The 13,381-nt window shown below is 40.2% G+C and overlaps 2 protein-coding genes across 2 annotated transcripts in view; one reads left to right on the top strand and one right to left on the bottom strand.

Moving 5' to 3' along the window:
* Positions 1-3,291, top strand: part of ANKDD1A (ankyrin repeat and death domain containing 1A) — a 350,194-nt gene extending 346,903 nt beyond the window's left edge. Inside the window, exon 16 of the transcript XR_011559995.1 lies at positions 3,275-3,291. The gene's annotated coding sequence lies outside the window, so the exon portion shown is untranslated. The remainder of the gene's footprint in view (positions 1-3,274) is intronic.
* Positions 1-13,381, bottom strand: part of LOC139173200 (cortexin domain-containing 1 protein) — a 29,474-nt gene that overhangs the window by 6,493 nt on the left and 9,600 nt on the right. The gene's annotated exons all lie outside the window — the stretch shown is intronic.

The raw sequence follows: 13,381 nt of genomic DNA, 5'->3' as shown, positions 1-13,381 counted from the left end.
TTCCACATCCCATCCAAGTTTTTTTTTCCCAATAAATTTTATTAATTTTCATAAAATCGACAAAACTGACAAACACACATTTAACATAGAAATGGGGTTGTATCTTCCCCGCTTATTCTAAAAGTAAAAATTTCAATACAGAAAAAAAAATACTTAAAAAAAGTACTTAAAGTCAACTTATTATTATAAATGAAAAGAAGAAATTTGTTTAACTTTTTATAATAGGTCTTCATGCATAAACTAATTCTAACATAATTCTAAAATCTTATCCCTACTAATTCTAATACAGTATAACACTTAAATCATATCTCTACTAATACAATTCTCTTATTTATTTATTTGTTTGTTTGTTTTAACTTTTTATTATTTCTTCTTATTTATCCATATATACACTTTGTTCCATATTTCCTAAAATTCTGTTTCTTCTTGATCTTTTAACCGTCTTGTCATCATATCCATTTCAGTGCAATCTAATATTTTCTTAATAACTTCCTCTTCTTTGGGGATATTTTCCCCTTTCCAATTTTGCGCATATATTATCCTGACCGCGGTCAAAATGTGAATAACTAAACACAAAATTTCTTTCTTATATTTCTGATTGGTTATTCCCAGTAAATAAAATTCCAGGGTTATTTCTATCTCCTGTTTTACTATTTCTTTTATTATTCTTTCTATCATTTCCCAGTAAAGCTTAACTTTACTACACATCCACCATTGATGGTAGTAGGACCCTATTTCCTTCTTACATTTCCAACATAATGGAGAGGTCTTTGGGAACATTTTTGCTATCCTATTTGGTGGATCCCATCAAGGTTTTAATGTCTCTCGAGTTTTATAAGAGTCGCTTAATTACCAACCACCCTTTCAATTTTACACTCTTGAAGCGACTTCTAATTTCCGTTTCAGGTCCATTAACCATCCCAGCTGCTATTTAATCATCTTGCAGTAAGTGTGAATACTCGACTTTGATTTAAAAAATAAAAAACAACAACCCCCAACTTCTTGTGTTTCTCTGATTATGAAGTGATAGAAAAAGCAGCCAAGTGACTTCAAATACCCAGAGAACAATATGCGGGAACTACAATTTCACCCCTTAAAAACAAATTTCCCCTTTTCAGAGAAAAAATGGGCTTCCTTATTAAGCAGCAGGGAATCCTTCCATTTGGCTGCAGCTCCTTTTATATATGTTGTGGTTAGCTCTGGCCCGGCTCCTGCCCCAAGGACTGTGGATGTGAGGGAGACATCCACATGCCGCAGGCCTGTTTTGCTCCCGGTGGAATCTGCTGATGAAGGCTCCTCTGACCAAGAAGACATGAGTGACAGGGAGGAGGAGAGTGGGGCAGACAGCTCAGAAGGAGATCAATTATCTAGCTCCTCCTTGGATTCAAAACAAGAGTTAATGATACAGCCACGCATGCGGAGAGCGATGCATAGGCAGCAACAACTGAGAGATTATAATCAAAGAAAATGAGGCCACCTGTGGTTGGGTGGGGCTGTGGTAATTAGTAAGGCTGCTATAAATAGCAGCCTGTGGGTTTGGCCATTGTGGAGGATTATCTGATCGTTGTGTTTCGTGCCTGCCTTGCTGATTTCGACCTTTGTGTGCTGATTTTTCCCCCGCTTTAAAACTTAACCAGAGCAAAGTGTGTTTCACTTTGTGAAAGAAGGACTGTGAATTGCCTCACAGCTGCAAGCTAAGTATCTCAGAACTGATAAGGGACTTGTACAAATTACCCTTATGTTTGTAGATGAGTGCTCTTTGCTATACAAAAAGATTGCTTAGTTTATTTGAATTTTCGGTATAAAGAACATTGTTTTGAATTGTCAAACGTGTGTGTGTCTGAAATTTGCATCTGTGAATTTTTGGGAGGAGTCACTTTCCTATTAAAAACACTTCTCTCCTGAACCTTATTTAACCCTTTAACATATTTAAATGTTTCGATCATGTCCCCCCTTTTCCTTCTGTCCTCCAGACTATACAGATTGAGTTCATTAAGTCTTTCCTGATACGTTTTATGCTTAAGACCTTCCACCATTCTTGTAGCCCGTCTTTGGACCCGTTCAATTTTGTCAACATTTTTTTGTAGGTGAGGTCTCCAGAACCGAACACTATTCCAAATGGGGTCTCACCAGCGCTCTATACAGCGGGATCACAATCTCCCTCTTCCTGCTTGTTATACCTCTAGCTATGCAGCCAAGCATCCTACTTGCTTTTCCTACTGCCCGACCACACTGCTCAGCCATTTTGAGACTGTCAGAAATCACTACCCCTAAATCCTTCTCTTCTGAAGGTTTTGCTAACACAGAACTGCCAATACAATACTCAGATTGAGGATTCCTTTTCCCCAATCTGAGTATTGTATTGGCAGTTCTGCGTTATGTCCTTTTTCCTCCTCCTGATACACTGTTTGTTTACTCTGTATAATACAGGTAGCCCTAAACTTAATGACTGAACAAGGGGGCACAATTGGAGGTTAGTTAGGGGAAAGATCAGAAGCAATGTGAGAAAATATGATTTTACTGAAAGAGTAGTAGATTCTTGGAACAAACTTCCAGCAGACGTGGTAGATAAATCCACAGTAACTGAATTTAAACATGCCTGGGATAAACATATATCCATCCTAAGATAAAATACAGGAAATAGTATAAGGACAGACGAGATGGACCATGAGGTCTTTTTCTGCCGTCAATCTTCTATGTTTCTTTGTTTCTATGCTCGTTTGCAGCATCCAGGTTTAATGGCGCGAAGCCCAGGAGGAAAATACTAGTGACAGCTGAGGTTTCTGCTCCAAAAGACTTCCTGGGGAACCAGCCAATGTCCTAAGCCGTTCCAACACAGAACCCATTTGAATGAATAGCTGGAAACACCCCTGGAATTTTTCCCAAACAATAAATCAGGTTGATGGTCTTTACGGTGCTTTTAATGTCAACTGGTGGTGAAACAACAATCCCTGATTTTCCTTCTCAACGATTGCACTGGGAATGGTGCCATCCAGAGCCTGAATTAAAGTTCCATTCAGAAGTTCCTGTATGAGAATTTGAATATTTGCATATAAAAGAGGGGAGGAAATTGGATTGGTGAGTGAAATTCTGACCGCTCATATGTAATTTTCACTTGAGTCATTGATGGATTGGGGACAGATCTATTGAGGTGGGTAGACTCCAATATTTCCAGATTCTCTGAATTCTTGCCTGTACAGAACAGTTTCCAAAGGTACATCAATGTGTTGGGTTCAGTGTTGGGCACTTATGGGTACAGTCATGTTGTGGTTAGCTCTGGCCCAGCTCCTGCCCCAAGGACTGTGGATGTGGGGGAGACATCCACATGCTGCAGGCCTGTTTTGCCCCCGGTGGAATCTGATGATGAAGGCTCCTCTGACCAAGAAGACATGAGTGACAGGGAGGAGGAGAGTGTGGCAGACAGCTCAGAAGGAGATCAATTATCTAGCTCCTCCTTGGATTCAGAACAAGAGTTAATGTTACAGCCACGCATGCGGAGAGCGATGCATAGGCAACAACAACTGAGAGATTATTATCAAAGAAAATGAGGCCACCTGTGGTTGAGTGGGGCTGTGGTAATTAGTGAGGCTGCTATAAAGAGCAGCCTGTGGGTTTGGCCATTGTGGACGATTATCTGATCGTTGTGTTTCGTGACTGCTTTGCTGACTTTGACCTTTTGTGTGCTGATATTTCCCCGCTTTGAAACTAAACCAGAGCAAAGTGTGTTTCACTTTGTGAAAGAAGAAGGACTGTGAATTGCCTCACAGCTGCAAGCTAAGTATTACAGGACTGATAAGGGACTTGTACAAATTACCAGTTTGTTTGGAGACCACTGCTCTTTGCTATCCCAAAAGAGGGCTTGGTTTAAGTGAATTTTCATTATAACGAACATTGTTTTGAATTTTCAAACGTGTGTGTGTCTGAAATTTGTACCTGTGAATTTTTGGGAGGAGTCTACCAGAGAGTCCGACAGAACAATGTACACATATGGTATATATACATAGAATTAAATACTATATTTTGGATGTTCAGTAATAGTAAATAGATGGGGAAATTGTATCTCTTTGAGGTGAGGAGAGGGCAGGTACCCTAACCCTAACCCAAACCCTTGACATGAATGACGTCAAGCTGACGTTAAGCCAGTCACATAACCTTTAAGCCACCCCCCAGTCACATGATCATCAAGCCCCTCCCACCTGGTCACATGGCTAGCAAGCCACACCCACAAAATAAGCCATGCCCACAGTGTGGTAGTAAATAATTTTGCACCCCTTCACTGGTTGTGTTATACAGATGTTAGAAAAGTTGAGAGTCAGAATTGGAGAGTTATACAGTGGTACCTAGGTACTCAACTTTAGCATGGCGAGTACCAAAAACAATGAGTAGCAAACAATTTCTTTCCATAAATAATAAAGTAGTGTCACAAGGCAGCTGACCCCGACAAGTTCTAGATTGTGCATTGCACACCAAAACCAACAATGAGTGCCAAGATTAAATTTTAGCATCAAAATGTGTTGAGTACCAAATTCAATGGGTTTCAAAGCAGTTGAGCATCAAGGTACCACTGCAGTAGATAAATATTCCTTATTGGAAAAACCAGGCTGGCAGACATGAAATATCCAAATGATTTGCAATGGCTGGGAATCCAACAGCAAAAGTTGTGAGAGCTCCATCCCTGGAAGCTTTCAAGGAAGAGGCTTGATTGACACCTGCCAGAAATGGAGTAGGATCTCCTGCTTGGCTGGAGGGTTGGACTAGATGACCTACAAGACCCCTTCCAACTCTGTTAATCTGATCTGAAAGGTTCTCCTTTCGACAGAGAGACCTTGAAATCTTGGGACCAGAACATCTAATGAAATTTACCAAAAGGAAACTTAGAAACATAGAAACATAGAAGTCTGACGGCAGAAAAAGACCTCATGGTCCATCTAGTCTGCCCTTATACTATTTTCTGTATTTTATCTTAGGATGGATATATGTTTATCCCAGGCATGTTTAAATTCAGTTACTGTGGATTTATCTACCACGTCTGCTGGAAGTTTGTTCCAAGGATCTACTACTCTTTCAGTAAAATAATATTTTCTCATGTTGCTTTTGATCTTTCCCCCAACTAACTTCAGATTGTGTCCCCTTGTTCTTGTGCTCACTTTCCTATTAAAAACACTTCCCTCCTGGACCTTATTTAACCCTTTAATATATTTAAATGTTTCGATCATGTCCCCCCTTTTCCTTCTGTCCTCCAGACTATACAGATTGAGTTCATTAAGTGTTTCCTTATAAGTTTTATGCTTAAGACCTTCCACCATTCTTGTAGCCCGTCTTTGGACCCGTTCAATTTTGTCAATATCCTTTTGTAGGTGAGGTCTCCAGAACTGAACACAGTATTCCAAATGTGGTCTCACCAGCATTCTATATAGCGGGATCACAATCTCCCTCTTCCTGCTTGTTATACCTCTAGCTATGCAGCCAAGCATCCTACTTGCTTTCCCTACCGCCTGACTGCACTGTTCACTTATAATCTATCCTGTCTAATCATCAAAACACTATTCTTTTTTTTACAGTACACAGATATGAATTAAGATGTTCAAGCAAAAACAAATTTTACTTAGATTTAGGAAGTTGGGGGCGATCACAACTTTATTTTTTAATTAGTATGTTGGTACCAGCAGACTGTTTCTAGGATTAAGCCCTGTGGACTGGCTGATAGTGGAGGTTAATGAGTTTTTAATGCCAAAACACCTCTGGTAATCCAGCCAGCCACTCTATCAGCATGAGTGGCTTCTAACAGCGCTACTTTCCTCAAGGTGAAATGTGATGCCACTTTCTTTAAAAAAAAGCCAAATTTACCCAGTGCTGTGGCATCCGAATATGCTTGCACGAGTGTTTACAAGCAAGGCTAAAAAGTTGATTTCTTTTGCATGTTGTTATGTATGTCAATACTTCTATTAAATATAAAGTTAAACAAAAAAGCCGTCCGAACCAGCAGGAACCTACATCTCATTACCATTCTGTAGTGCAGTGTTTCCCAACCTTGGCAACTTGAAGATATTTGGACTTCAACTCCCAGAATTGAATTGAATTGAATTCCTCTCTAGGAATCTCCTGGGATGAAACAGGGCCTCCACCTTCCCTGTGGTTTCCCCAATAACACACATTATTTGCTTTTACATTGATTCCTATGGGAAAAATTGCTTCTTCTTACAAACTTTTATCCTTAAGAACCTGGTCATGGAACAAATTAAGTTCGTAAGTAAAGGTACCACTGTATCTTGTACATGTTTGACAAAATAAATAAATAAAATAAATATAATTTGTTTTGTTATCCCAGCTTCCTTTTTTCTTCTCTGTCAATCATTTGTATGGAAATCATTGGTTTTTGGTTGGTAAATGTTCTGTTGGGCTCTCTGGTAGACTCCTCCCGAAAATTCACAGGTACAAATTTCAAACACACACACGTTTGAAAATTCAAAACAATGTTCTTTATAATGAAAATTCACTTAAACAAAGCCCTCTTTTGGTATACTTTTGGATCACTCGTCTCCAAACAAACTGGTAATTTGTACAAGTCCCTTATCAGTTCTGTGATACTTAGCTTGCAGCTGTGAGGCAATTCACAGTCCTTCTTCTTTCACAAAGCGAAACACACTTTGCTCTGGTTTAGTTTCAAAGAGGGGAAAAATCAGCACACAAAAGGTCAAAGTCAGTAAAAATCAGCACACAAAAGGTCAAAGTCAGTAAAGCAGTCACGAAACACAACGATCAGATAATCCTCCACAATGGCCAAACCCACAGGCTGCTATTTATAGCAGCCTCACTAATTACCACAGCCCCACCCAACCACAGGTGGCCTCATTTTCTTTGATAATAATCTCTCAGTTGTTGTTGCCTATGCATCGCTCTCCGCATCCGTGGCTGTATCATTAACTCTTGTTCTGAATCCAAGGAGGAGCTAGATAATTGATCTCCTTCTGAGCTGTCTGCCACACTCTCCTCCTCCCTGTCACTCATGTCTTCTTGGTCAGAGGAGCCTTCATCAGCAGATTCCACTGGGGGCAAAACAGGCCTGCAGCATGTGGATGTCTCCCCCACATCCACAGTCCTTGGGGCAGGAGCAGGGCCAGAGCTAACCACAATAGTAAAATTGGAGGAATATGCTCCCGTGTAGAAATATTAAAGGAGCATGCTCCTATGTACTTATTTTTTTTTCTTTCTCTCGAATGTTTCCTATGGAAGTGTTTAGCAAAAATTTCCAGCCTCTTATCACCCTGGGTTTGAGCGAACAAATTAAAGAGAAAAATAAAAACTTTGAGACTGTAAGACTATACAACGTACTGCAAGCTGCAAATAACTGCATTAAATTTGAACAGAGCAAATAACTAAGAATTGTTCTGGCCTCCTTCACTGAGCTTTTCCATACCCAAGTCACACATACTATAGGTGCGCACAGATCTACACATGAAATACTTATGGATGCACAAATGCACATGTGCATTTGGAAATTAAGATGAAAAAAACTTGACTTTTTTCCTGGGTGGTTTTTTTTTAAAGGGAAGAACTATTTATAAGCACCCAAGTGTGTTTCATAAACTCGAGGGAATCAGTTAATAATAATAAAAAGAAAGCAATTAAATTGAAACATGACCTCTTTCTTCTCTGTCAAGGTTATTGCCACATGCAATGAAAATCCAGATGGGGATTGTTTTGGGTTCTCTGTGCCTTCAGGCGTCTTTGTCTGAGCCAATGTTTCCGCTCTGTAGTTTGAAAGAGGATATGTCAACACCATCCATCTTTCACTCCCGGTGAAGCGGTTCTGGTTAGTTTTACAAGCGTATTTGTGTTGGTAAGTGAAACCCAAGTGTGCCTGTTTATGCAATGGTGCTTTTTACTTTTTATTCAACTACAAGAGTTAAGAGTTTGGATCAGGACTTAGAAATAACCTCAAAAGTTTTGATAAAGTCTTTGGGGGTGGGGAAAAAGGAAAAATTGAAGCGAGATCAAATCCTATCACTGATTTGGCCCTTGAATTAAGGACCATGATTGTTAGAAGTAATAGAAGGAATGTAGAGTTGGTTGGTTTGACCAGGGTTAAAATGGGACATATTTCTATAAAGCTTTGGTTAAGTTTTGGGTTTTGAGTAGAAAGTTGATGCTTTGCATATAGGTATACCGGTAGATAAGAGATGGGTTGTCTCCATCCCCTATTCTCCAAAACAAGGAGTCATAGAACAATAAGACATATAAAACTAAAGGCTTTAGGAATAAAAGGAAGACTGAATGTTACAAAGAAGAGCAGAAATGAATGAACTAAAAACTAAAAAACCTGGAAGATGACAAGTAGGGCATTTTCAATAGCAATGGAAAGCAGGGTGACAACTTGTAAAAAAACAGAGTTGGAAGGGATCTTGTAGGTCATCTAGTCCAGGGATCAGCATCCTAAAACACTGAGAAAGCCATTTGGACCCATTTCCCACAGAAAAGAAAACACCGGGAACCAGGCCTGACTATTTCCTGAGTGGTCACAAAACTAGCATTATATAGGTGAATTAAAAATTGTGTGTCAGTGGGTGTCGCACATTGGCAGTTGTGACGCATATTTTGAGCAACAAGGAGCCCCAGCAGAGGGCTGAAAGAGCCACATGTGACTTCAGAGCTGTAGGTTGCTGACCCTGATCTAGTGCAAAGCCTAAGCAGGACAGCCTACCCTACATCACTTCTGACAAGTATGTGCAGATAGATAGATAGATAGATAGATAGATAGATAGATAGATAGATAGATAGATGGATGGATGGATGGATGGATGGATGGATGGATGGATGGATGGATGGATGGATGGATGGATGGATGGATGGATGGATAGTTAGATAGTTAGTTAGTTAGTTAGATAGATAGATAGATAGATAGATAGATAGATAGATAGATAGATAGATATAGAAATAGATAGATAGATAGATAGATAGATAGATAGATGATAGATAGATATAGAGATAGATAGATAGACAGAGATTTTTTTTATTTATTTTATTTTATTTATTTGTCCAATACACAATACATATGGAAGAGAATAGACGTGAAGTAATATATATAAAGATAATATGTAAAAATAGAGGAGAAGATATATGAAAGGAAGAAAAGATATATGAGATAAAGGAGAGACAATTGGACAGGAGACAAAAGGCATACTGGTGCACTTATGTATGCCCCTTACTGACCTCTTAGGAACCTGGAGAGGTCAATCGTGGATAGTCTAAGGGAAAAATGTTGGGGGTTAGGGGTTGACACTACTGAGTCCGGTAATGAGTTCCACGCTTCGACAACTCGATTGCTAAAGTCATATTTTTTAGATAGATAGATAGATAGATAGATAGATAGATAGATAGATAGATATAGATAGATAGATAGATAGATAGATAGATAGATAGATAGATAGATAGATAGATAGATATGCAGTGTCTCCTGTACCTCTGCAGCTGATTCCCTTGCGAGTATTTCTTGCCAATTGATCTGTTATGGTCAGCTACCTAGTGTTTACAAGCTGCAAGTTCAAGATGTCCTCCCATTTTCTCTAGAATCACCTGCTGGGCTCTTTAACTTGTGCTCCAAACCGATTCCCAGGTTTATGGCTGTCAAGTCTAATTTAGTCTTTCACTTTTAATTGGGTTCCAAGGTCAGCTGTCTAGGAAGCGGTTGCCAAATTAATATTTGCTGTGACCCTACTCTTGGAGAAGTGGACTGAAGTATTCAATTTCCTGGAAGATGTGCAAGTTTAAGATAAAAGGCTGGAGGGGGCATATCTATCCATCCTTCCTGCTTTGCACTGAGTTGAAATCCATTCTTGGTGGCTATTGCTATGAACAAGTAGCATTCTTCCCTTCCAGAAGAGCATTCTGGAGCTTTTCCTAATCATCCCTGGACTTCCTTATCTTTAATAGCTAAGGTATCACCTGCAAACATGACCACTGTTTACTGCCTATCCTTAAATTAAGATCATTCATGAACAAATTTAATAAAAGAGCAATGGGTCCTTGAAAAATACTACTTAATTATCTCATTCCATTGCCAGTGATGGGCCCCTACAGGTATGGTCAGGTACCTAGAACCAGTAGAAAAATTTTGAACTTTAAGTAAGAATGTACAACTATTTGAAGATTTATAAGATAGAGTGAAATAGTTCATAGTATGATAAAGTTAGAAGTGTTATCTTTTCCTGCATTTTTTATATTTTATCTTTTTGAATAAGTATATGATATTTTATAGATAAAGAAATTTAATTAATATGATTAATATAAATAATATAGAGTTAAATTTCACAAGAATGTAATGTACACGTGTGACATTTCTGTATTGATCTGACAAGTTAGGGTTTTTATATTTTTGTATTAGTTAGACTTCTACGACAAGCGGAGCAATGGTAGCTCCTTAAGTGTTTAACGTTGTTTGTCTTGTTTTGAAAAATAATTTAAAACATTTTTTTTTTAAAGAAAACTTTTGAATTTTTTTTCTTTTTTTCCCTTCTGGGCTCTGGGTCTGTTTTTCCTATTGCAATAAATGAGGTTGAATGTGTATAATTTTAGAAGAGCTGTGCGTGTGTGTGTGTATGTACATACGCATACAGTTTATATAGTAGATAATGTATATTTTTGTGTGTATGTGTGTAATAAATCTGAGCCAGGGTGGCGCAGCAGGTAGAGTGCTGTACTGCAGGCCACGGAAGCAGACTGTAGATCTGAAGGTCAGCGGTTCAAATCTCATCACCGGCTCAAGGTTGACTCAGCCTTCCATCCTCCCGAGGTGGGTAAAATGAGGACCCGGATTGTGGGGGCAATATGCTGGCTCTGTTTAAAAAGTGCTATTGCTAACATGTTGTAAGCAAACCTGAGTCTAAGGAGAAGGGCGGCATAAAAATCGAATAAATAAATAAATAATAAATAAAATAATACATATGGCATACGTACATGGAATTAAATAGTATATTTTGGCATTGGACCAGAATACCTCCGGAACTGCCTTCTACCGCACGAATCCCACAGAATTGGCCTATTCCGGGTCCTGTTGACCAAACAATGTTGTTTGGCAGGCCCCAGGGGAAGAGCCTTCTCTGTGGTGGCCCTGGCCCTCTGGAATCAACTCCCCCCAGAGATTAGAACGGCCCCCACCCTCCTTGTCTTTCGCAAGTTACTCAAGACCCACCTATATCGCCAGGCATGGGGGAATTAAGACATTTCCCCCAGGCTTTCTTATATTTTATGTTTGGTATGTATGTGTTGTATGGTTTTTAAATTGTTGGGGGTTTTTAACATAATTTTATTATTAGATTTGTTCCATTATTATACTGTTTTTATTATTGTTGTGAGTCGCCCCGAGTCTTCGGAGAGGGACTGCATACAAATCTAATAAATTGAATTGAATTGAATATTTTGGATGTTCAGTAATAGTTAATAGATAGGGAAATTGTATCTCTTTGAAGTGAGGAGAGGCCAGGCACTCTAACCGAAACCCAAACCCTTGATGTGAGTGACGTCAAGATGGCCACCTTTAAGCCAGTCACATGACCTTTAAGCCACATGATCATCAAGTCACTCCCACCTGGCCACATGGCCAGCAAGCCACACCCCCAAAATAAGTCATGCCCACAGTGTGGTAGTAAAATATTTTGCAGACCTTCGCTGCGCTGGACTGTCTCTTTAACATGTCATTTTTGGGCAAGCTGAGCCAATTACTAGAGAAGGCTTCCAACCAAGCTGTTTGGAGGCAGGAGGAATGACTCACAAGGACATAAACGCATCTTCTCTGATGTTATCAATTAATGGGGGAAGCTTAAGTCATATATCACCTGGAAAGGGGAATTGAAAATAAGCTCCAGTTATTAATAGTCTCCCACTGTGTCCTTTGAATAGCTCCTCCGATACAGAGGCTCTAACTTATGAACTATGAATAGCTCCTCCGATACAGAGGCTCTAACTTATGTAGACCAGCTGCTAGGAGATGCGAAAGTGTTGCATATTTTCACTAGCAAAGTGAGCTGGTAAGAAAACTGGCTGGTGATTGGGAATCAGAATTTAGAAAGCTGCCTTTTATCATTCCCAGTGACTTGTCTGTCTCTCTCAGTGGTTTTTCAAACTGGTCGTTTTTAATTTATGTGTCAAGCCAAAGCTAGATTTGCTTGGAGATATTAGCCTGCCACATTAGACTATACAGTGGTACCACTACTTACGAACTTAATTCATTCTGTGACCAGGTTCTTAAGTAGAAAAGTTTGTAAGAAGAAGAAATTTTTCCTATAGGAATCAATGTAAAACTAAATAATGCGTGTGATTGGGGAAACCACAGGGAGGGGAGAGGCCCTGTTTCCTCCCAGGAGATTCCTAGAGAGGCCCCATGGAAGCTTCTCCCTGCCTTTTTCGGTTACAGTTTTGGAGGCTCGTGTTTGTAGGTGGAAAATGGTTCTTGAGAAGAGGCAAAAAAATCTTGAACACCGGTTCTTATCTAGAAAAGTTCGTCAGTAGAGGCATTCGTAGGTAGAGGTACCACTGTACTGCCTTAAATATTAAACAATAGGAGATTCCTAGAGAGGCTCCACGGAGGCTTCTCCCCACCTTTTCCGGCCCTGTTTCCTCCCAGGAGATTCCTAGAGAGGCTCCACGGAGGCTTCTCCCCACCTTTTCCGGCCCTGTTTCCTCCCAGGAGATTCCTAGAGAGGCTCCACGGAGGCTTCTCCCTACCTTTTCCGGTTACAGTTTCAGAGGCTCGTGTTTGTAGGTGGAAAATGGTTCTTGAGAAGAGGCAAAAAAAATCTTGAACACCCGGTTCTTATCTAGAAAAGTTCGTAAGTAGAGGCGTTCGTAGTTAGAGGTACCACTGTACTGCCTTAAATCTTAAACAATAGGAGATTCCTAGAGAGGCTTCACGGAGGCTTCTCCCTGCCTTTTCCAGCCCTGTTTCCTCCCAGGAGATTTCCTAGAGAGGCCCCACAGAGGCTTCTCCCTGCCTTTTTCAGCCCTGTTTCCTCCCAGGAGATTTCCTAGAGAGACCCCCCAAAGGCTTCTCCCTGACTTTTCCGGCCCTGTTTCCTCCCAGGAGATTCCTAGAGAGGCCCAACGGAGGCTTCTCCCTGCCTTTTCTGGCCCTGTTTCCTCCCAGGAGATTCCTAGAGAGGCCCCACGGAGGCTTCTCTCTGCCTTTTCCGGCCTTGTTTCCTCCCAGGAGATTTCCTAGAGAGCTCGCATGGCTGCATTTTGCACTATTTGCAGTCTCCGAACACTCTTCAAAGGCATCCCCATACCAAATACCAAAGCTAGAGAGGAACTTTGGCCCTGCAGATTTCTCCTCCCGCTCATCTCCCCCCATGTCATTAAATGAGGCTTGTTTTTCCCCCACCCTGTT

The sequence above is a fragment of the Erythrolamprus reginae genome, chromosome 10 (assembly GCF_031021105.1).
Source record: "Erythrolamprus reginae isolate rEryReg1 chromosome 10, rEryReg1.hap1, whole genome shotgun sequence".
NCBI lineage: Eukaryota > Metazoa > Chordata > Lepidosauria > Squamata > Dipsadidae > Erythrolamprus > Erythrolamprus reginae.
This window is presented reverse-complemented; position numbering and strand designations above follow the sequence as displayed.